The sequence below is a fragment of the Heterocephalus glaber genome, unplaced genomic scaffold (assembly GCF_053883595.1).
Source record: "Heterocephalus glaber isolate CG9 unplaced genomic scaffold, H.glaber_assembly_v1.0 deba00001586, whole genome shotgun sequence".
Taxonomy (NCBI): domain Eukaryota; kingdom Metazoa; phylum Chordata; class Mammalia; order Rodentia; family Bathyergidae; genus Heterocephalus; species Heterocephalus glaber.
Genome location: NW_028258364.1, coordinates 18,966,139 through 18,987,118, shown reverse-complemented (window position 1 = coordinate 18,987,118; position 20,980 = coordinate 18,966,139). Strand labels below are relative to the sequence as shown.

The 20,980-nt window shown below is 42.2% G+C and overlaps 1 long non-coding RNA gene across 3 annotated transcripts in view; it reads left to right on the top strand.

Annotated features, from left to right (window-relative positions):
- Positions 1-602: 602 nt before the first annotated feature.
- Positions 603-20,980, top strand: part of LOC110343962 (uncharacterized) — a 39,350-nt gene continuing 18,972 nt past the window's right edge. Inside the window, exons 1-5 of one of the 3 annotated variants that reach the window (XR_015443920.1) lie at positions 603-2,730; positions 2,927-8,411; positions 9,303-9,340; positions 12,001-12,893; positions 13,248-13,409. This is a non-coding gene — a long non-coding RNA (uncharacterized LOC110343962). Of the gene's footprint in view, positions 2,731-2,926; positions 8,412-9,302; positions 12,894-13,247; positions 13,410-20,980 lie in introns of all 3 variants that reach the window. The other 2 variants (XR_015443921.1, XR_015443919.1) reach the window with 2 other exon arrangements.

Sequence of the window (20,980 nt, the reverse complement as noted above, 5' to 3'; positions counted from 1 at the left end):
CCTATATCAGTATAAAGACAATCTAATATAATAATGTTAACAACCCAACACGAACTAAATGGAGATTTGATTCCCTCTCTCTACCTCTCTCTAATCTCCGTTTGAAACTCATTCATTCTTTCCTTAAATTTGAATAACTGGGTTTTTCAAGACATTAGAAAAAATGTACATTTGTAAGGCTCTTCATGTTGAAAGTGACATAAGAACCACACTCAAACTGACTCAAAAGGTGATCCGTACGCATGGAATACAGATTGGTCTAAAGGAGTGTGGACTTCAGCCGGGCAAGGGCCTGATCCAGTCTAATAAGGATACCAGGGCATCCTTATCCTCCATTTCCACCTTATTTATTGAGTCAGTTTCATCTTCAGGTGGACTTCTCCCTAGGTCGTAAGATGCCATTGTAAGACTTCAACTTTGTATTTGAACAAATACAGCTGGGGAGAGAGTGTCTCTTTCTCTCAGAAGTCCTGGCATAGTTTCCCCAGGTCTCCCTGGCTGTATCATGGTTGTGTGTCCAATCTTAATGGCCGGTGTCCTTGGTGGATGAGGGCAGGCCCATGATAAAGAATGGAGAAGGGGTTCCTAGGAGGATAGGACAGACAGCATTTGCCAGAAAGAGGCGGATGGTTGTTCAGTAACAAACAGCAGATGTCCAGTACAGTGGCACTTTATGATTTTCAAAACACTGTTATAGAATCTGACTCATTTGATTTTACAATTCTATGGGAATATGGTTGTCAGCTGTTGTTACTTCCATTTTCAGATGAGAACACTAAGGCTCAAATCACATGACTTGTTCAAACTCACACAGTTGACAAAAGAGATTGTATTAACTTTTCTCCCCGAGTGATATGATGTCTTACCACTCTACAGCAGAGCTGTTACCTCTCCACTTTGGACTAGCTGCTTACTACTGTCATCTGAAATTTAATTAGCATTTTGATTAGTCATACCACATTGGCCTGTACTGATTTTATAGCAAAGTGAGAACCCCTCTGATTTTTCCGATGATTTCTGGTAAAATGTAATGTACCTGAAATGGTTTTTTTTGAACCTAAGTTCAGGGCTGTGATTATTTTTGTAATATCTCATGTTGAATTTCTCTCATTGCTCTGGCTAGGTAGGAACTTTCTTTTTCTAGGCAAGAATTTTGAGTCTTGCGGAATCTAAATTATTAACCATCTTCCCCAGATTTGTGTCATCTTCAAGTTAAACAGGCATGGCCTATTTTGTCTTCTAAATAACAAGACTGAAGGAGAAGGGGAAAAGGAGTTTGTAATATTGACTAATTACCAGTTTTAATCTGGAATGAGGTGTCTACTGCTGTGTCATCATTGGGCTTCATTATAAAAATGATTCAGCATTTTTAATAACAGATATAGGTAGAGGCTAAACTGATTCACAGATGGAATACGTCTTCTCATTTGACCGCCTTGTATCTGTAGTATGAGCAACATTCCCCCCTCATTTATTCTTCATAGAGTCAAGAAAACTGGGACCACTCTGTTAATGTGCAATTCTTGCAGTGACAATAAGAAGATAAGCACAAGTGACCAAGCATGACCATCTGTGAAAATTTGGTAATAAATACAATATGTAACACATATTCCCTGGTGACTTAATTGTTTTTTAAGATTAGAAAAGTGAAATTTTAGAGCTCAAAAGCAAGTGATCTAAAGATTTGGCCTGAAATATTATCTAGGAGTTTTGATTTCTAGTCTAAAGTTTCTCAAGACAGGAGACGGGTGGGCATCACAGTCATCTGGTGGTAGGAACAGCAGCGAAGGTTGTGAACCATGTTTTTATCAGAAAACTTCGGCTTTAGTTCAAAGAGCTTTTGAGGAAAAGGAGAGATTTTTATGAGAGACTCAAAATCAATTATTATTACAGTTTAAACAAGATTGAGAAACATCACAGTAAAAGGTAATTTCTCTTAAGACTTCTTTCAGGATTATTTCAGCCGTGGGTCAGGGAGGCCTGTGGGGAGGGGGTCCTATGTTGCTTTTTGTCTGTGGATCACTCCTATGGGCAGGAGCCTTGCAGCCACTTTGTGCTGGAAGGACAGAGGTGCTCTCTTTCTCTCACGATGACCTGAGTGAGCTATTCTTAGATTCTCCCTTACTTCTCCCACCTCTACTCCCTCTTCCTTACCCTTCCATCTTGTAAAAACATCACCACTGCTTAGGTATTTCATAGGGAAATTTCAAACTGTGCTGAATAAGTTTCCCAGAAAACAAATGAAAACTATACTTTCCTTTCCTTCCCCAGGCAGTGATTAGCCATGTAGTCTGGAAAACGGTTTTGAAAGTAGAAATATTTAGAGAGCTAACGTCCTTGCTCTCTTCCCAACCGCACTCAGATAACAGGCGAATGGCAGCTAGTCCTCTCAAGCTCAGTGCTCTGGCTGCTGCTTCCTCCCTGTGCCCCCATCTGGCCCCCCTCTTCACGACACTTCTTCTCAGCTACAAGAACAGGTTATCAAGGTGATAATAAGCGAGAAAATGTTCCAGCCTTGTTTTAAACCTCAGCCACATCGCACTGCTTAATCGAGGTTAAAAGCCTGTGTGAACCTGTGTTTTCTACCCCTCTGGCCACGCAGCCCTAAAGCCAGCCTGATCCGGCCTTGGCTCGCCCCTCTCCGCCAGAGACCAGCTGGTGAGGATGATTGAGGTGGCCCCAGCCTCCCAGCTGCTGCTGACTTGCACTTGGAAATTCAATCCTCTCAAGGTAATTCCTCAGCTTATAAAAAAATTCTAGCAATGAATTGTGAATGTGCTTCCTCCCACTCCACCCTGCATAACGGCAGACCCTGAGCCCAGAGGGGTGGGGAGCATCACTTTGTATGAAGCACTTCTCAAAGTAGGACTTTTGTGGCGGCAGTAGGAGATTTCTAAACACCATCCTTGATCTTCTGTCTCTTCAGATCCCAAATGACTCGGGGACTGTCTGGGCCACTGCTGGACTGCGAGTGGCCTGGCCTTGGTGCTCCGTCTTCCCTCGGGTGGGGCTGCCCCAGTTGCTTGGAGCCACACTCTGGTGCTAAGTTTGGAGACCAAACTAACAGCAAAAAAGATGTGGTGTTACCCTCCGATGCCTATCACCTCCTGCAGGCTGGTGGAGATGGACTCCATCAGCAAAAACAAATGGGATGTCAGGCTTGGAGAAATTCTCCTCTGTGCAAGAAAGTTGCCTAGAGACTCTGAAATCGCCATCTGCTTTTCACATTCTTTGCACCAAGCAGTAAGAATTTTCCCTCCTTTTCCTACCACAATAACTGCCCCTGTCCCCAATGACAGACAGCCATGGTGGTGGTTGCAGATGCTGCTGTGACAGTGTCTGCCTCCTCACGGGGACAGCTTTGTTGTGGGAGGATTTGAACGTCCTCGCTGTCTCCTAAAGCTTCAGCTCAGAGTTGCAGGATGTGTTTTGGCAAGTGCAAAATCCAATAGTCATTGAACCCTTGATAATCTTCTATGCCCTGTAGAAGTATGTTTTTATTCATCCACTTCTTCAGGAGGTAAGAAATAAAGCTGTTCCATTCTAGGCATAAATTAGCATTTGTAACAATGCAGTGCAAAAAATGTAATTTAAATAGAACTGATTAGAATTTTGATAGGGCACCAAGGAACTTCTAAACAAATTCTGATCAGGTAATGAGTGGAACAAGTCATTTATTTTAGTGGTTCAGCTATCTGTTCAATGATTGGGTCACAGTTTCCCAAACATATACAGTGACTGTTCATTAATTATGCACTTCTCTCTTGGTAATTGTCCAATTTAACTGCAAACTGTGAGCTTATAGGCAAAGCCACAGAAGACAGCAGAGGGAAAGAAGTAACAATCTAGATAAAAGTGTGTTTTCTTTTTCATAATAACATTTACTAATTCAAGGACTTGGAGAGAGGGGAGCTATTGTTAGACTTTGGCCTTGGTCTTGTCTTTGCACAGTGGACCAAATTGCTCCCTGCTCGTTAAGCAGGGACATTTAAGCTTCAGAGTGCAGAGCTTTGCAAACGTTTCTGCAGAGGTGGCATCCAGCCCGTGTGGCCTCGCCTTGGGGTCAGTGTGCCTGGGGTTCTGCGTGGGGCAGGCCGTCTCAGGAATGCTATCCATCGAATCACACAGTTTCCTTCAGGTGTGGTGTCCTGGACAATGTTCCGAATCAGTCTGAAAGATTAATTTGAAGCATTTTCTCCTTTGCCATGTTGGAAGTTTTTCTTTTCTTAAGAAGACTAAAATATTCCCTTCTTATTTCATGAGTTGGTCCAGCTCACACTGGGAAACTTTTGACATGGGGGCCCCTCACTATCTCATGAGGTTCAGTGTTCTGTTTTGCCTGTTGATCATCTTTATTGGTCATTAAAAATCATTTTATTGACAACAAGCCTCGTTGTCCTGATATAATCTTGATATTAGTAAGATGTCACTTTCTGGAATTCAGCCCAAGAAAGGAAATGGTTTAAACATACCTCATCTCTTCCCAGCTCAGAACAAAGCTTTGTTTTAAAGGAAGAATTACCAGCTTATTATGGTTTTATTGTTGTGCTTTTTGCTCTGGATATTTTTAATTGTGAAGGACTTCTGGGGCTTTCCAAAGCAAAGGCTGCCCTGAGTGAGCACCTGGTATCTGAGGCAGGTGAGAAGAAAGGGCTAATGTGGCTCCATTGCTGGGTGGGCTTGTGCTTGGCATCGTGATTTACTCATACGTCAGTGGTACTCATCTTTATTTACGCTGCTACCTGGGAAGGGAACGGCTTCCATCCTTTGATCTTTTGGGTAATTGCTGGGTACAAAGCCAGCATCGAAGGCAGCACTCAGTGGAGGCATCTGAATTGCTCATTATTTCTGATTTAATAAAGCTGGGGTCCAGGGAAGCCCTAAATGCAGGCTGTGGAGTGACAAGTGCATATATAGAATTTCTTTCATGTTGGAAAACAATAGCAACATCTCCAGAGCAGTCTTTGTTACCTGCAGTTGGTGTACCAGTGGAGAAGAAAAGGTGAACAATCATGAATGCTGAAAGCATCTTGTAGCGCCCCAGCTTTATGTTTGCAAAATCCAACGAACATTTGAATACTGTACCTATTTCTTCAAATGGGCCATTTTACAGCTGAATAAACTAAGGCAAAGAGAGAGAAACTGCCAAGAGCGAGCCAACTGTCCACCTCAAAGCAATTTTAAATCACCTTTGCCCTACACATATCCCTGTGCTTCTCTTTGACAGTAAAGTAAAAAGGATTTAGATATACTAGAGATTTCTGATACTGTTTTGTACATGATGATTTCGGCCCTAATGAAATATACTCTTTAGAAATATGTAAAGAGGATTCACTACCTTGAAGCAAACAAATGGCAAATGGATAAAACATTGTGTTGGGGTAATTTATTTTTCCTGGCTCTGTTAACTCTTGAGCAATTAGCTAGATTATTTCCCTAATGTGAACAATGACTATATTCATACAAAAACAATTAATTGGACAATTGTTCTAGCAGGAGCATTTGCTCTATTATTTTTCCCTTCTCCTGATGTCACCTCTCTTTCCAAACACGGGTGCCTCTCTCTCTGTGAGAGCAATTTCAACAGCGTAATGTCTATGCAAAGATTGTGAGCTCTCAAAAATCATTGCAAGGAACTATGGCTGCACATTTGTTCTCAGCAGATCACCACACATCTTTGGATTTTTATGTTGTGCTTACTTTACAATCACTGAGCTCCATGTTATAATCTCTCCATTATTTTGGTGGGCATTTTAGAGCTGATTGTTTCTCCCAGCAGCCTCCACCGCCCCCCCCGTGAGACCTCCACAGCTTACCTTATCATAATATTGGAAAGCAATTTCTCTTGACTGCTGTGAACCAACGCCAGAAATCCAAAATGCTGCCACAGTCATTAAGTGATTTCCAATTAGTTAATTGGTTTCACAGGCTGCTTCTTTCTAAACTGCACCTTAAATGAAAAGCAGAACCATCCATTTTTGCAAGAGGAAAAATCCTGGGTCCTTTGGGTTTTAAAATCCTAAAGCGAAGCATACTTTGGAAGAAAGTTTACTAAAAACACCAGCCCTGCAGAACGAGAAGATGTTCTTATTGCCATGGAAAAGAATGGAATCTCTCTTCTGGCTTTCCCACATTACCCAGGGTTTATTTTGTTCACTTTGACTTGGGATCAAAGGAAGGTGGAAAATCGCAGAGTAGCACCGAACAGGGAAAATTTCTAGATAAACACATGTTCTTTTCTATGGAAGCTGCTCAGGTCCCTGTGCTGGGTGCTGCAGGGCGCTATACCCTTGGCTTGGGGTGGGCTGGGGATGCTATATTAAACCTTGCTGTGAAGTCTGGCAGCGTCCCTGAGGATGATTCTGTAAGAAGCTGCCTTCTGGGAGGTGGGAATGTAGCTCCACTGCATGCACTTGCCCAGCATGCACGAGGCCCTGGTGCAGTACCCAGCACCAGGGGAAAAGAAAAAGCTGCTTTTGCAAAGGGAACCAGAAGTGACTGTGTATCTGGACCAGCAAAGGGAATACGGTGGAGGAGGCCTGAGAGGTGGGTCTGGAATATCTGTAGTACGTGTGCAGAACACATGAGCACATGTATTGATAGTGGGGGACTGGAAACATGAGTTTTGTGCTATATTGAATTTTTACATAGGGTAAATAAAACAGGATAAATGCCCAAGAGGGTAGAGAAGGTAATAATCGATTTACTGATAAATTAGTCATTTGTTTTCCCTGATATAGAGGGAAAAAAAAAGCCGTTGGCTTTAATAGTGATAGAATGCATACAAAAATGAATGCAGATTTCCCTCTCTGTTACACAAAGATGTGATCCATCAAACTGGAAGCACCTGGGGGATGATTAAAAGCATGGACTCTAAGGCTGCACGACAGCATCTGCATGGACATTATGACAGCCACTCAACAGTTGTGTGGCTCTGAGCCAGTGACCTGACTTCCTGTGCTGCAGTCTTCTGGGAGGTGGAGAAAATCATTAATATCCTGCATGGGTTGTTGTGGGGAGCAGGCGAGTGGTAAAATTTACACTTCCCTTAGAACTGGATCTGCTACATGGTTTGTTAAACCAATTTTTATAAGGTAGGACATGATTTGAAAGATTCCTTTTTTTGTTGTTCTCTCCTTTGGAAAAAAACCCTCTTCTCTTCTGGTTAATTACCTATGAGAATCAGTACCTGGAGGAGGGCAAGAGATACGAAGCTTCTAGCCTAGCCAGTCGGTCAGTCCATTTGTCAGTCAGTTATGTTTCCTGACAGCAGGCCCTCTCCCCCTGTGCTGGGAGGCCAAGACAGGAAGATAACAAGTTTGATTCCAGCTTGGGCAACTTAGTGACTTAGGAGACATTGTCTCAAAAAAAAAAAAAAAATCTGGGGCTGACAGGGGCTCTTAAGACCCCCCCCCCCCCACATTCGACCAATGCCTGGTCTTTTTGTTAAAGAGCAAAGTTTATGTAGAAACAGATTAAATTGGAAGGGAGGAGGAGGAGGCAGTGATTGGAATATAGAGTCAGCAGAAAGCAAAGAAGTTCACAGAAAATTTTGGCATAAGTGAAAGAACATGTATGAGGAAATGAAAAAATCGGTATCTTGGTGAGAAGGAGGAAGGAATACGGGAGGCAAAGATGGGAGCTGAGCAGAGAGAACCCTGACTGGCTCCAGTGCCTGCCTCCCTATCTGCTTTGGAAGCAGTTGGGTCATCATTTCAGCGGCCTGGAGTCCTTTAGTAATGACTTTATGGGTTAAAATTTAAAACCAAATTAGATGTGTTTACGAAACAGCACCCCTACTGCATGGTTAACAAGCTGCCAAAGCTAAGCGCCAGTGGTCTGGGCGGAAGTCACTGGTGCTTCCCGGTCATGGTCCATGGCAGCTGTTTCCGAGGTGAGGCACTGCAGCCCCTTCCTCCTGTCGTCTCCCTCTGCCCGAGGACAGTGCTTTCAGGTGACTCACTGATGGGCGCCAGGAATGCATTTATAAGCACAGATTTGCTGGTCTTGACAGTGACTGTGTTAGAAATTTGTCTGCCTTTTTTTTCTTTGGTGCGTGTTTAAAAATTTTTATTTTTAGATTTCCTTATGCAGCACATCCATTCCAGTCGAAACCATGGGTTGGGAAATATTAAGCATGAAGTCTTATCGTTAGATACAATTTTTGATGTAGTGTGCTTTGAAAGTGAAATATTTTCAGGGGTGATGAGTTCCGGCCCCTTCTCTTACAGCTCCTCTGTTGCTTACCACCTTGTTATTTCATGGAGAGGAGTTTCTCCTTCCAGTTTTATGGAACAGAGTGCAGTATTTTTTACTTGTGTTTTCTTTCTCTAACAGGAGCAGCTCTTTCAAATTGTTAATCAGTGTGATGTATCAAAGAGAAGGCTGCTTTGTCCTTCCTAAAGAGAGCAGTAAGTTTTTCTTATAATGAAGTATATTGATAGATTTATTTCTATGGTCTGTGAAAATGGTAAGGACTTAAGAAATTTTAAATCAACCAGGCAAACAATCTCTTATTGCCCTCGAAGAACTTATGATGTACCGAAACAAGGGCAATGTCATGTGCCTTAAAAAGTTTTTTTTGGTGCCCTTTACTTGTCGGAAACAAAAATCTCAAAAATTCCCACCCAGGAATCCTGAATTGGGTTGGCCAGAAACAGACTTAATTCATTTGTGAGCCAATGAGAAGATTCCTTGGAGTTATTACCTGAGCAATAATAATGACTTGTAAATGGCTCACTCCTTTATGTTTTCATTTGTGTGGTGCTAGGGATTGAACTAGGTCTTCACACAGAGCTACATCCCCAGCCTTTTATTTTGTATTTTGAGACAGGGTCTTGCTCAATTGCTAAATTGTCCAGGCTCATCTTAAACTTGTGATCTTTCTACCTCAGCCTCCCACATGGCTCCTTTACAAAAGAATTAACTATTAAAAATAACATCAGAGCTGAAAAGTGCTGCCTGGTGGTGATGGGTCTCTAGGTGTCTCCTCAGGGTGAGGAGGGCGAGTCAGAGCACTGGGAAGGGTCTTTGCTGTCTGTTAATCATAGGACTTAAAACCACAATTCAATTACATGGGATTCTAGGCTAACATTTCCTTTACTGAGTGGCTTTTCTATTTCAGAAGGCAGCAGGATCCTCTTATGTAGTCAACGTGGGCCTAAAAGCCTGATTAAATGTATTGTGGTGTACATGGAATATTTTAGCCTCGGGATATTATTTATGTTGAGACAGGAGCAGTCTTGGGGGACTGGAGATGCATTAAACCCTGCACACTGAACGGATGATCTTTTCCTTCCCAGGGAGGCTACGTGTGGCTATCTGGACCCCTGAGCCCTGGGTAAGCTCTTGGCTTCCTCCCGACCTGCTCTCTCTGCTTGAAATGAATTAGAAATTAACAAAATGCACTTGTTTGAATCAATATTGGGCATTAAGTGGCTCCTGTGCTGTATGTCAGGGTCTCTTCCAGGAGAGGTTATTCTCTGGTTGGACTGGGGCTGGGTAACAGGAAATTTAAGACTAAATGGCCTGGAAGTTTAATCCTGGGATGCACTTAGTCTGTTACTTGGCTCTCCAGTCTGTATGAAGCTTCTCAGTCAATAGGAGGAGTGTGGTGTCCTCTGTTAGCCTCTTATCCTTTATCATTGCTCTGCCTCTTCTGGCCTTGCCCCTTCCACCTAGAATGCCCTTTCTCCTGCCACTGGTGCCCAGGATCAGCCCATTCTTCAAGAGCCAGCTACAATGTCACTTTGGTCCTCCCTGCTGTCTTCCTTCACTAATCCTGCAACCTGCCCCCCCCCCCCCCCAAACCTCCCAACATTCCCAGGAAGTGTCCCAGTATCAGAGACAAAAGGTGGATTTCTGCTCTAGGTAGGCCTAGTTTACATTCTAGGTCTTACAGTTCTTTTGTGTGTTTAGCTAGTAGGGCTATGTGTTCACTTTTAGCCTTGCTTTTTTTAAACTGTAAAGTGGGGATGGTACCGCTAGTGTTTTTAGGAGATCTAAAATGTTATCACAAAATACAAGGTCTGGCAGAGGGTATTTGAGAGATACTCATTTCTTTATTCTTCATAGCTGTTTCAGGTAACTGGAACTGTCAACTTTTGGGGATTTTGGATCAATTTGTGAATCTGATAAAAGCAATGGTTTCTCTTCCTAGAAAAAATATTTAAACGCATGCAAACATTTTTATACAGTTTCAGGAACTTCTGGGAGTACTGTAGTCCAAAAGCGGTGCTGTTGATACCTTGGCCACTCCCATCCCCAATCAGTGCAAGGCACCAGGACACGGACCAGACGATTTAATCTACTGGTTCCTGAATTGCAATCAGAACATATTCCATGCCTGGAGGAAATCTAGCTCTAATTTTCCCTTAAATTCAGTTTTGAGAAACTGTTATGTCCAAGTGACAGAAATACCTCTGAGCAGAAAGCCTCGTACTTGACTGACATGTCTTCCAGCTGGCCTGCCATACCTTGTTGGAACAAATTTGGCCTTTTCAAAAAAATCTTCCCTTTCGTGTTGGACTCTTCCCTGTAGTCCGATGTGAGCTGCTACCCAGCCAGGCAGTGTTCTGCTGACACCTCTGTCTTTCCCTGTTTGGAATTTATAGCAATTATCCTTTGGTTGGTCCCTGTGTCTGTATGTTGGCAGGCCGCCTGCCTTCCGTGTGATAACCACTTTGCAGACCATGCAGCCAAGCTCTGCCAAAGCCTAATGTCATCCCTTGTCAGATGTTGTCTGGGGCCAAGGGTCACCCGCACCCGCCCGTCCTCTCCTCACATCTGGTGCTGGGTCTCCTTGCAGTGTGTTTCAAGCACATAATGAAGTGCAGGGTTGGCCGCGATCCAGTTCATTTGAACAATGTTCGCAGTGAACCTGGAGAATTCCGGCACCTTGGAATGTTTTTTTTATGGCCCGTGCTACCTGGATTGGTCTGTCTGGCTGTGTACAGCAAGGAAATGAACTGTATAATCGCCATATTTCTATTCCATTCCGTGCTGTGTAGCTGGTGCCTCTGGAAACAAAAGTTTTCTCTACAACAAAGTCACTTCTCAAGAACAATTATGCCCCCTGGGGGTGAATATCTTTGTCAGTGTGTGCCAAAGTATGACTAAACAAATTGGCTCCAAAAGCACCTTTTCCCCACTTAACTCATTTGATATTTTCACGGAAGATCAATGAGGACAGCAACAAAAGCCTCCAGAAATAAACAAAAACAGACCTCCGCCCCCTTGTTGCTGGGAATTGTATGGTCCAGGTGTTGTTCAGTTTTTCTATGTCTGCATTTGAAACATCTGTACCTTGGAGTTCAGGGCACTGTTGAGTACTGCTTCTCAAACTTCAGTGTGCATTCAAATTAACTCGGCATCTTGTTAAAATGCAGGTTCTGATTCAGTGGGTCTGGGGTAGCGTTGGAGAGTCTGCATTTCTAACAAGTTCCCAGCGATTCTTTTGCAGGTGCTCATGGGAAAATCTCTGAGAAGTGAGCCTGTGGCCTTTTCCTCCAAGATATTTTCGTACAGTGATCAAACAAACCCGAATACCTAGCCACCTGCATGACCCTTTAGGCCCTCTGCTGGGCCTGCTCTGAGTCCTCACTTGGTTCTGTGTTTTTTTTTTATTTTTATTTTTTTTATTTTTTTTTATAGCCAATGTAAGCAGAAAGGCTTTGGTCTTAGGGAAGAACAAATAGATTTTAGTGAAATCAAGGCAGGACCCATCCAAATACAAACTCATCCACAAAGAAGCCTCTTTGCCTGCAAGTGTTCATTGGCATCTCTCTAGTTACTTAAAGTTCGAAGAAGGAAACTGTTCATCACTCAAATTTAGAACAGCCTAGAAAAATGCAGTGAATGTAAATTTTCTGAGTCTCGAGGCAGCACGAGGCAAATCTGTGGAGCTTGAGTTTACGACAAGGAAAGCGCCAATCACATCCATTTTTTTTCTTTTTTTTACTCTGCTGAAGTGTTATTTTTTCTTTGTTTTATGTCTCTTAGAAAATCACCTGAATTCTTTTCTGGAATGAACTGGATATAGGTTAACAAATTACTTGTGTAAACATTTTATTCTGTCAACACAAGTTGTGTATGAGAAACTTCTTGGTTGCTAAAGTAAGCCAGTAACCTCGGTGGTTGCATCTTCACATCTGAATAATGAAGGGCTGGACCAGAGGATCTGGAGCTGCCTGACGTTGTCTCACTCCACGACCAGGGAGAAGCGGAAGCGGGAAACATTCTGCCCATTGATGACTTTTTTTTTCCTTTGGTACTGGGGATCAAACTCGGGACCTTGCATTTTCCAGGCAGGCGGCGGAACCACTGAGCTAAATCCCCAGCCCCATTGATGGCTTTTTACAACAGAGGCTTTTGTTAGCTGTTTCTCTTTCAAGGCAAGGCAGGGAAGGCACCCATTTTGTGTATGTGTCTCCTGGTCATAGGGTAAGAGAGGAGAAGAAGGTTTTGCTGTACTCTCTACTTCCTGTGGTGATACTGCTTTTTTTTTTTTTTTTTTTTTTTTTTGTGAGGAAAAGTATTGTTTCTTTTTTAAACCTTGCATAGAATTCTTATATGGGAAAGAAAGACGTGGGAGGGCCTGAAGCCGGTCCCGAGGGCTTTCCCTTTGGCCCAGAGATACCTGGTCTCTCTGGAAGACATGTAGGAAACCAGTGCTCTAAAGCAGTCTCCCCAAGGCCCAAGTTCCGCATCTCTCCATGCTGTCCCCATGTAAAAGTGCTGGTGGTGGGGCAAACTGTAAATGGTTACGGGTGTGCAACTCTGTGGAGGGCTAGGGACGTGAGAGATGAGGGGTAGAGAGAGGCCATTTCCTTGTGAAGCCGAGATGGGCACAGGCGGGACCCGGCGGCTGTACATGGAGCAGAAAAGACCCATGGGTGAGTTTGGTTTTGTCTTGGAACAAGAGTGAGGGGTGGGAATGGTGGGGAGAGGAAGAGGGAGGAGTGGGAGCGGGGAGTGTGCCAGTCTTCCCTCCCTTGGTCCTCGCACTGTGTCCCTTCAGACGGGCTTGGCTTTGGGAGTCCCCACCCACTAACCACAGGGGCTGGGCTGAGATTTTAAGTCAAGTATTTCTTTCCTCACTGTCTTCGGTGTTTGTGAAGTGCTTATTAAGTGTCAAATGATGAGCATCATCCTAGTTTGTACTTAGGTCAGTTGGACGAAGGGCCTGCTATGGCCGTTAGGCAAATGGCCTTCATACACATACTATTTCTCCCTCTGTTTTCCTGCAGATGACTCAAAGTGAAGTGCGCCCTCCCTGTTGTCGTGAAGGCCGCTGTCTAGTTGAGTCGCTTCTGTAGCGGGAATAGTCAGTGTCATTAATTTTCCCCTGTACTGAGTGGGCCGTGGAACATGAAGCTGACTTGATGGATCACAGTGCCACTTCGGAGCAGGTGGGTGAGTGGGTTGGTGAAACACTCTGGAGAGTTAATGCATTTGTGGAGTTCTCGGCAGAACTGCCCTTGGGGAGAGGGATGACATTTTGGAGCAGCTTGAGTGTGAGAGCCTGGGGTGACAACTGAGATGCAAAGAGAGAGAAGTGGTGTGCTAAAGGGAGAGAATGACTTGTCCTTGGCCACACCACAGCTGAAACTGTGACACAAGGTGGGGTGTCCACAAAATTGGATTAGTGTGAGTCTGGTGGATGAACTGGCATGGAAAGGGGATTGGAAATCATGTCATGTAAGGAGGAGATCAAGACTGAGCCTAGTTAGTGATTGAAGGGAAATTTCTACTCTGTCTCTGTCCTGCTTATTGTCTTCAATTCCTGAAAGGCTATTGTAGCAAAGAGGTTTGGACTTCTTTTGTGTGGCTTCCAAGGAAGAACTGGGACCTATTTTGACTCCATTTGAGAGCAAACTGTTTAAACAAAACAGGCAGGTTCTTGTGAACGTCACTTTCTCCTCATGCCATGGTTCACGCCAGTGCTTTAAGGGAAATGTGTACACTGGGGAGATTTTGACCTGGTGGACCACTAGAGGCTCCTAGAAGGCTGTCAGACAAAGATCCCATGATGTTTCACACATTTCCTCCCCATTTCCTATAACAAGTCTTGGATCATTTCTGCTTGGCAATACTAGTTGTCCTACTCTGGACAGAATTTAGTTTCTTATGGAAATGGAGTCAGAGTGGAATTGGCTTAAAAAAAAACCTTTTAAGAAATGAGGATTAAAAATCTTAGTTTCTGTATAGTTGTGGTATAGGAGAAAGAACACAGAACTCAGAATGTAGAATAGGATCCTAACTCAAACATTTACTTGCTGCCTGATTTTGGGCAAAGCTTCTGATTTTTAATATAAAATGGGGCTGATGACATTCCCTTTCCACAGTCATTACAAGCTTTCAGTGAACTGATGATGTTTGGACAGTGCTTCATGCAGGGCCCAATACATTGTCATCACTCAATAAATGGAAATTATTCCTCCTTACTCTCCCAGACATTTAAAAATAGCAGAGTTATATGACAAAGCAATTTAAGGACAAAGTTGGTTCTACACATGGGACCCCTCAGTGTTAGTTTCCTAGGGCTGCTATAACAAATGACCACAAACCTGGTGACTTGAAACCATAGAAATGTATGACCTCGGATCTGGGGAGCAGAAGGCTGACATTGAGGTGTGTTGGTAGGACAACATGCAGTCTTAAGGATTCTGGAGTGAATCCCTCCTGGCCTCTCCATGGTGCCTCTGTCTTCTCTTTGACTCTTACAGGGACACTTGTTACTAGATTTAGGGTCTACCTGGTTAGTCAGAATGATTGCATCTAAAGAACCTTAATTACATCTGAAAAGGTCCTTTTTCTAAATAAGGTCACCTTAGAGGTACCCAGGAATTGGCCATATCTTTTTGAAGGTCAACATTCAACCCACAACATCCTCTGTGAAGGGAATGCAGTGACACATTCTTGTCCTGGAGATGCCCTGTAATAGACTCCTCAGCCTATTTGATGGTAAACTTTTGGAATAGAAAGGATGGCATTGAGGTAGAGACAAAACATAAACCATCAACCTGCTCTTGGTGAGACTTCCAACACATGCACTGGCCTTGTCTTTCTCCCTCTACCGAGTGTCTGCTGCCTCCTTTATCCTCTCCTTCATCTACTCATTTAGGCTGTGTTAGACTGAGAGAAATGTGTACTGGTAGATTTGGATGAGGCAAGGGAGTGAGAGTAGAATTGTGGTGTGGTTCTACTTTATATCCTCAGCTATCTGTTCACTTGGTTTAAAATTGGATACGATCATCTTCTCCATAATGGTTATCCTGTTCAGTTGCCCACCTCCCCAAACTGCTTTGTTCACGTTGACTGTGATTTTCCACAAAGATGAAAATGTAGTCTTAAACTCAATTGTAAAGATAGCTGGAGATCCCACATAGAATCTAAGCTGTGTCTACTCCTGGGCTTCAGAAAACTCTACCAAACTGGAGAGGTAGGGTAAAGAGAAGGGCTTCTGACATGTTTAACTGCATAAAGGACATCCTAGTAGAGAACTCACTTCAATGGGAAGAAGAGGATAGCATGAAAACTCAACCTTAAGCTTCAAAGGGAAGGCAGGATTCTCAGTTCTGCATGGCATCTCTTTCTCCAGCCTGCCTGTGGTCCACTCCTGAGTCTTAAAAGAAGGTGAACCTGAAGTTAAAGCTGGTAGTGATTTCATCACTGCTGTGTAAGGTAATGTAGCACAGTCAGTGCAGCTTTTATATCTCTTGGCCAGAGAAAAATAGAAAACTGGATAAAACAAGAGAAGCAGAGCTCAGCGGGGACCTCATTCCACAGTGGGATATGGTAGCATTTGGTAGACCTGGTTCTGGCCCGTGGAAATGACAGCTGTGCTCAATAAGGGTGGCATATGAGACACATTCAGACCTTTGCTACAGAAACAACAACAGTGGTGCCTAATAGGTATTCTGTGTAGCAGAACTGACTTCCCTGGGGCAAACTTCACCATCCATTTAAGAGATTTGCTGGGCACCCACCATATGCCATGCAACTGCAACACAATGCCCGGGTGACACATTATTTAACGGGCAGAATTCATTGTGGTCTCTACTTCGTGAAGCTCTTCAGGGACTGGGCCTTGTGTGAGCAGAGAGAGGTGAAACAGGAATAGAATTTTCACCTCATCCTATAGTCTGGTGAGATTTGGAAACTGAAGAACCATATATTATAGAGTGTGCAGTCATGCTCAGGCTTAAAGTCTAGCCCAGAGATTTGATTGCCTTTCTTCTTATTATTTTAATTTAAAAAATGTTTAACCAGGCATGGAGGCACATACCTATAATCCCAGCACTCTGGGAGGCTAAGGCGAGAGTATCATAGGTTGGAGCCCAATCTTGACATCTTAGTGGTTAGCAAGACCCTGCCTCAAAATAAAAAAATGAAAAAAGGACTGAGGCTGTAGCTCAGTGTGAAGGCCCTGGGTTCAACCCCTAGTACTGCAAAAAAGAAAGAAAAAGACAAAAATTATATATATGTATTGTGTGTAAACTATTTTGGAAATATCTATTTATTGGACTGGTTTAACTGGGATAATTAACACATACACATTTTTCACAACTTCACATTTATCATGTGTGGGAACCTTTAAAATCTAGTATCCTATTTGTCAGGCATGGTGGTGTATGCCTGTAATCCTAGCACACAGGAGGCTGAGGCAGGAGGATTGCAGCAAGGAGGATTGAGGCCAGCCTGGGCTACATAGTGAGTTCAAGGCCAGCCTGAACCACATAGCAAGACCCTGTCACAAAAACATAATTATCCTATTAATTTTCAAGAATTTAATACATGAACCACAAAAACCCCACTAGCCAAAAAAACCACAAAAAACAAAAAACAAAACAACAACAACAACAAAATCTTGAATAGTCAGAGCAATCCTGGGTGAAAAGAACAAAATCAGAGATAATATCTGAACTCAAAACATACTATAAAGCCATAGTCATCAAAACAGCACAGTTGTGGCATAACAAACTAACGCATGGACAGTGGAAACAGGACAGAGAACCTAGAAATATATCCACATGTTTACAGCCAACTGATTTTCAACAAGGCAGTGAAACTAAAAAGCTTCTGTACTGCAAAGGAAGCAACAGAGTGGAAAGACAACCAACAGAATGGGAAAAAATATTTGTAAACTATGCATTCAACAGGGATTAATTTCTGGATTATGTAAGGAACTCAACCTAAAAGCAAGCAAACAAAGAATCACCACCAGCAACAACAAATGATTTGATTAATGAGCAGGAAAATGGACTGAATAGAGGATTCTCAAAGGAAGATACACAAATCAACAATTATGTAGAAAAAATGCTCAACGATCTTCAGGAAAATGCACATCAAAACCCCAATGAGATAACATTCATCCTTTTTTTTTGGTACCAGGGATCGAACTTGGGACCTTGTGCTTGCGAGGCAGGCGGTGGAACCACTGAGCTAAATCCTCGGCCCTTCATCCTTAATTAGAATGTTATTAACAAAAAGACAAAAAAATAGTAAATTCTGGTGAGGATGCAGAGAAAAGGGAACTATTTACACTGTTGGTGGGAGTGGAAATTATGGAAAACAGTATGGAGGTTCCTCAAATGACAGAAATACGGCTAGCATATGATTCAGTGATTCCATCACTGGGCATATAGCTAAGGGAACTGAAATCAGCCTATTGGAGAGATACAGGTCAAATAATATAAAATTTCAGGTAGACTGATTCCATAACTTAGCTACTGTGAATAGTGCTGAGGTAAACAGGTAAGTGCAGATATCTCTCTACTTCTATGAGTTCGACTTTTAAAAATTCCAAATGTAAATGAATTCATGTGGCATTTGTCTTTCTGTGTCTGGCTTATTTCACTTAGCACAATGTCCTCTGAGTTCGTTTATGCTGTTGCAAATAATAGGATTTCTTTCTTTTAAGGCTGAATTCTATTATACATACATATATATCTCCCATGTTTTATTTATCCATTCATCCATAAATGGATATTTAGGTTGATCCTGTAACCCTGGCTACCATGAATAGTGCTGCAGTAAATGCAGGAATATGCATGTCTCTTTGATATACTGATTTATTTTCTCTGGATACACATCTGGTGGTGGGATTGCTGGGTTATGTTGTAGTTCTAGTTTTATTTGCACCTGGACACCTTTCTGAGTTGCCAGCCCTTAGGTAACTAAGCCTTGGCTCTTTACTTAAGGTGCATGCTGGCCCTGGATCCAAAACCCAGGGAAGGGTTGGAAGAATTGGTGGGTTGTGTGGATGAAATAGTGGAGTTTTGAGTGCCAGTCTGAGGATCTTTCAGGCTAGATTAGAACTCTTCTGAGGTTCTGTTTGCTGTGGAACAGTGTTTTCATGTGTATATTTTCCTTCCTGCTTTTCCTAGGATCAGGCTGGGTATTGCATTATTTCTAGTAGTTCAGTGTTTGCCAAACTCCAATAATGTGTATACACATATCCTGGGGGTCTTGCTACCCTGGGGGACTGAGACACATTTCCGACATGCTCCCTGATGATGCCGCACCTTCAGATCTATGGCCCACACACAGCATAAGGGCTTAGTCCAGGAGAATGGTGCCTGCATAAGTCCTCTGGAGCCATTTCTAGTTTAATGATGACTTTGGAGTTCTGCCTGCCTCTCCATTTCCCGGGATTCACAGGGAATGTCTCCTAATCATTTTATGGCTAAGGTCCATTTTTACACATGCTATGTGCCTGTTTTCTTCAAAGATGAGTTCTATCTGCACTCTATAAAGTCTATATTTGGGCTTCTTATATCAATACACACTTTTCTCAGGGTGGTGCTAACACCGTTGGTGGTGAAAACTTAAGTACAAACCTGTTTTAGGAGAGAAATTTATCTTGTTAGAGGGGAGCCAAGCTACTTACAAGGCAGATAACGTTTGGCAGCTTGAGGAGTTGATGGAGAGAGGGACTGGGGTTCAGACTTACCTATTTTTCATTCTTTGAATGAAGTCTATCTTCTGAATTACAGGAGCTGTGTGAAGCAGGAAAAGAGCAATGGTTCTGGAAACAAAAACGGAGTTCTTATCTTTTAATACAGAAGAGGATGCCTCAGGATATTATTATTTGTGATTTATGGGGTGCATAGCAATATGACCAGTGTCTCACCAAAGCAGACAGAGGATTCTGACCCTCTGCCTTTGATGAACTCTTGCAGCTTCCCAGGGGCAATTTTCCACTAGAGAATAGATGCAGGATCACAAGATTCTGACTTAAAAAAAAAAACACATGGAAGGAGCTAGTAGTGAACTTGGTTCCTCTTTCCATCCTAGCATGGATTTAGCTTAAGGCTATCCAGATTCCTTAAATCCTTTCACTACTAATAAATTAGGTTAATCACTCCTGTCATCAATATTTGCCTGTGAAATATTTTGTAGTATGCTTATTAGTCAGTCTTAAATATTTGTGATAACTTAATTTTTCCTCTGAATATGTGATTTTACTGAACAAGTGAAGTAAATGAATGAAATCAACTAAATAGCACAGAGGAGATTAACACAGCTTCTTTTAAAGACAGGAGTAGAAGAGTAGGCAAATTTTCCTTCCTTCCCTACTGTCCTTCCCTCCTTCCTTTTTTCCTAATTTTCTAAAACTTCATTTTGAAATAATTTCAGACTTAATAGAAAAAGTTGCAGGAATAGTACAAAGAATTCTTGTATAGCCTCCACCCTGATTGCTCAAATGTGAACATTTAACCACATTTGCTTTCCGTTTCTCTCTTCGTGTGTATTTATATCTGTATTTTTTTCCTGACCCAATTAAGAGCAACTAGAAGACAAAATAGATACTTCTTTATACACAAACACATCATGGAGTATGCTAAGCATTAGGATATTCTTTTATGTAGCCCTAGTGCAATTATCAAAATCAGTAAATTTATGATGCTATTAAATTTATAGGTTTTTGTCAGATTTTCTTAATAATATCTTTTATAGCAAGAGAAAAAAAAATTTTTTTTCTTTGGTCCAAGATCCAGGCTGGGCTCATGCTTTGAATATAGATGTTCAGCTTCTTTGCCTTCTTAACTAGGATCATGTATCCAGGCTTTGTTTCACAGAGAAGAAAAATTCTTGACCTTAAGAGATTTCATGGAAGTTGAACGGAAAATGTAATTTTTTTTTAACAAGCAACAACAAAAGGAAGTCCCAAGGTTGAATTCTGAGAATATTAAAGTTGTTTTTTAAGTTTATAAAAAGACAATTATTATAAAAATTAAAAAATACCGAAATGAACCAAGTAAACATGAGTCCTCCCTTCAATCCCACTTTCACTTGAGTAAACATTGTTAAAGATTTTTGTATATTGTTTCAGATATTTTTCTATGCTCATAAAATTGTATGTACTTAAAAATACTAGGATCATGCTGTACATGATGCTCTATAACTTTCTTTCTTTCTTTTTTTTTTTTTTAAATCAGTATATCACTGCTAATTTTTGCTCTCAGTTTATGCAGGAATGTGAGAGTGGACATTTGGCATCCCCACTGGGGAACAGCATCTGACATCTTGCTTTTGGTGGTAGCTTTGATTTACTGATAAGGTTGGAAGTGGCTTTGTGTACTGAAGAACATTCCTTGTTGGTAGCTATCTGTTCAGGCACACAAGGAAAATTTGCAAACTCTTTCTCTGGATTCTTGGCCCTTTCTGCACTTCACTTTCATGGTGCTCGTAGATCTCTCTCTCTCAGTATTTGGCTTTTCTTGGAAAACCTCATGATGGTAACTGTAGTCTGTGAAGGCTTTGGATATTATAGCTTTGGTGCTGATGCATTTTGAAGGTGAAACTGAAGTATGCAAAATATATTTACGCTATCATTCTCTTTTGTATTGCAACTAGCATCTATTTCTTTTTGGTACTTGGAATCGACCTCAGGACCTTGTGTTTGGAAGGCAGGTGACGGAACCACTGAGCTAAATCTCTGGCTACTAGCATCTATTTTGACACTACTGGTGAC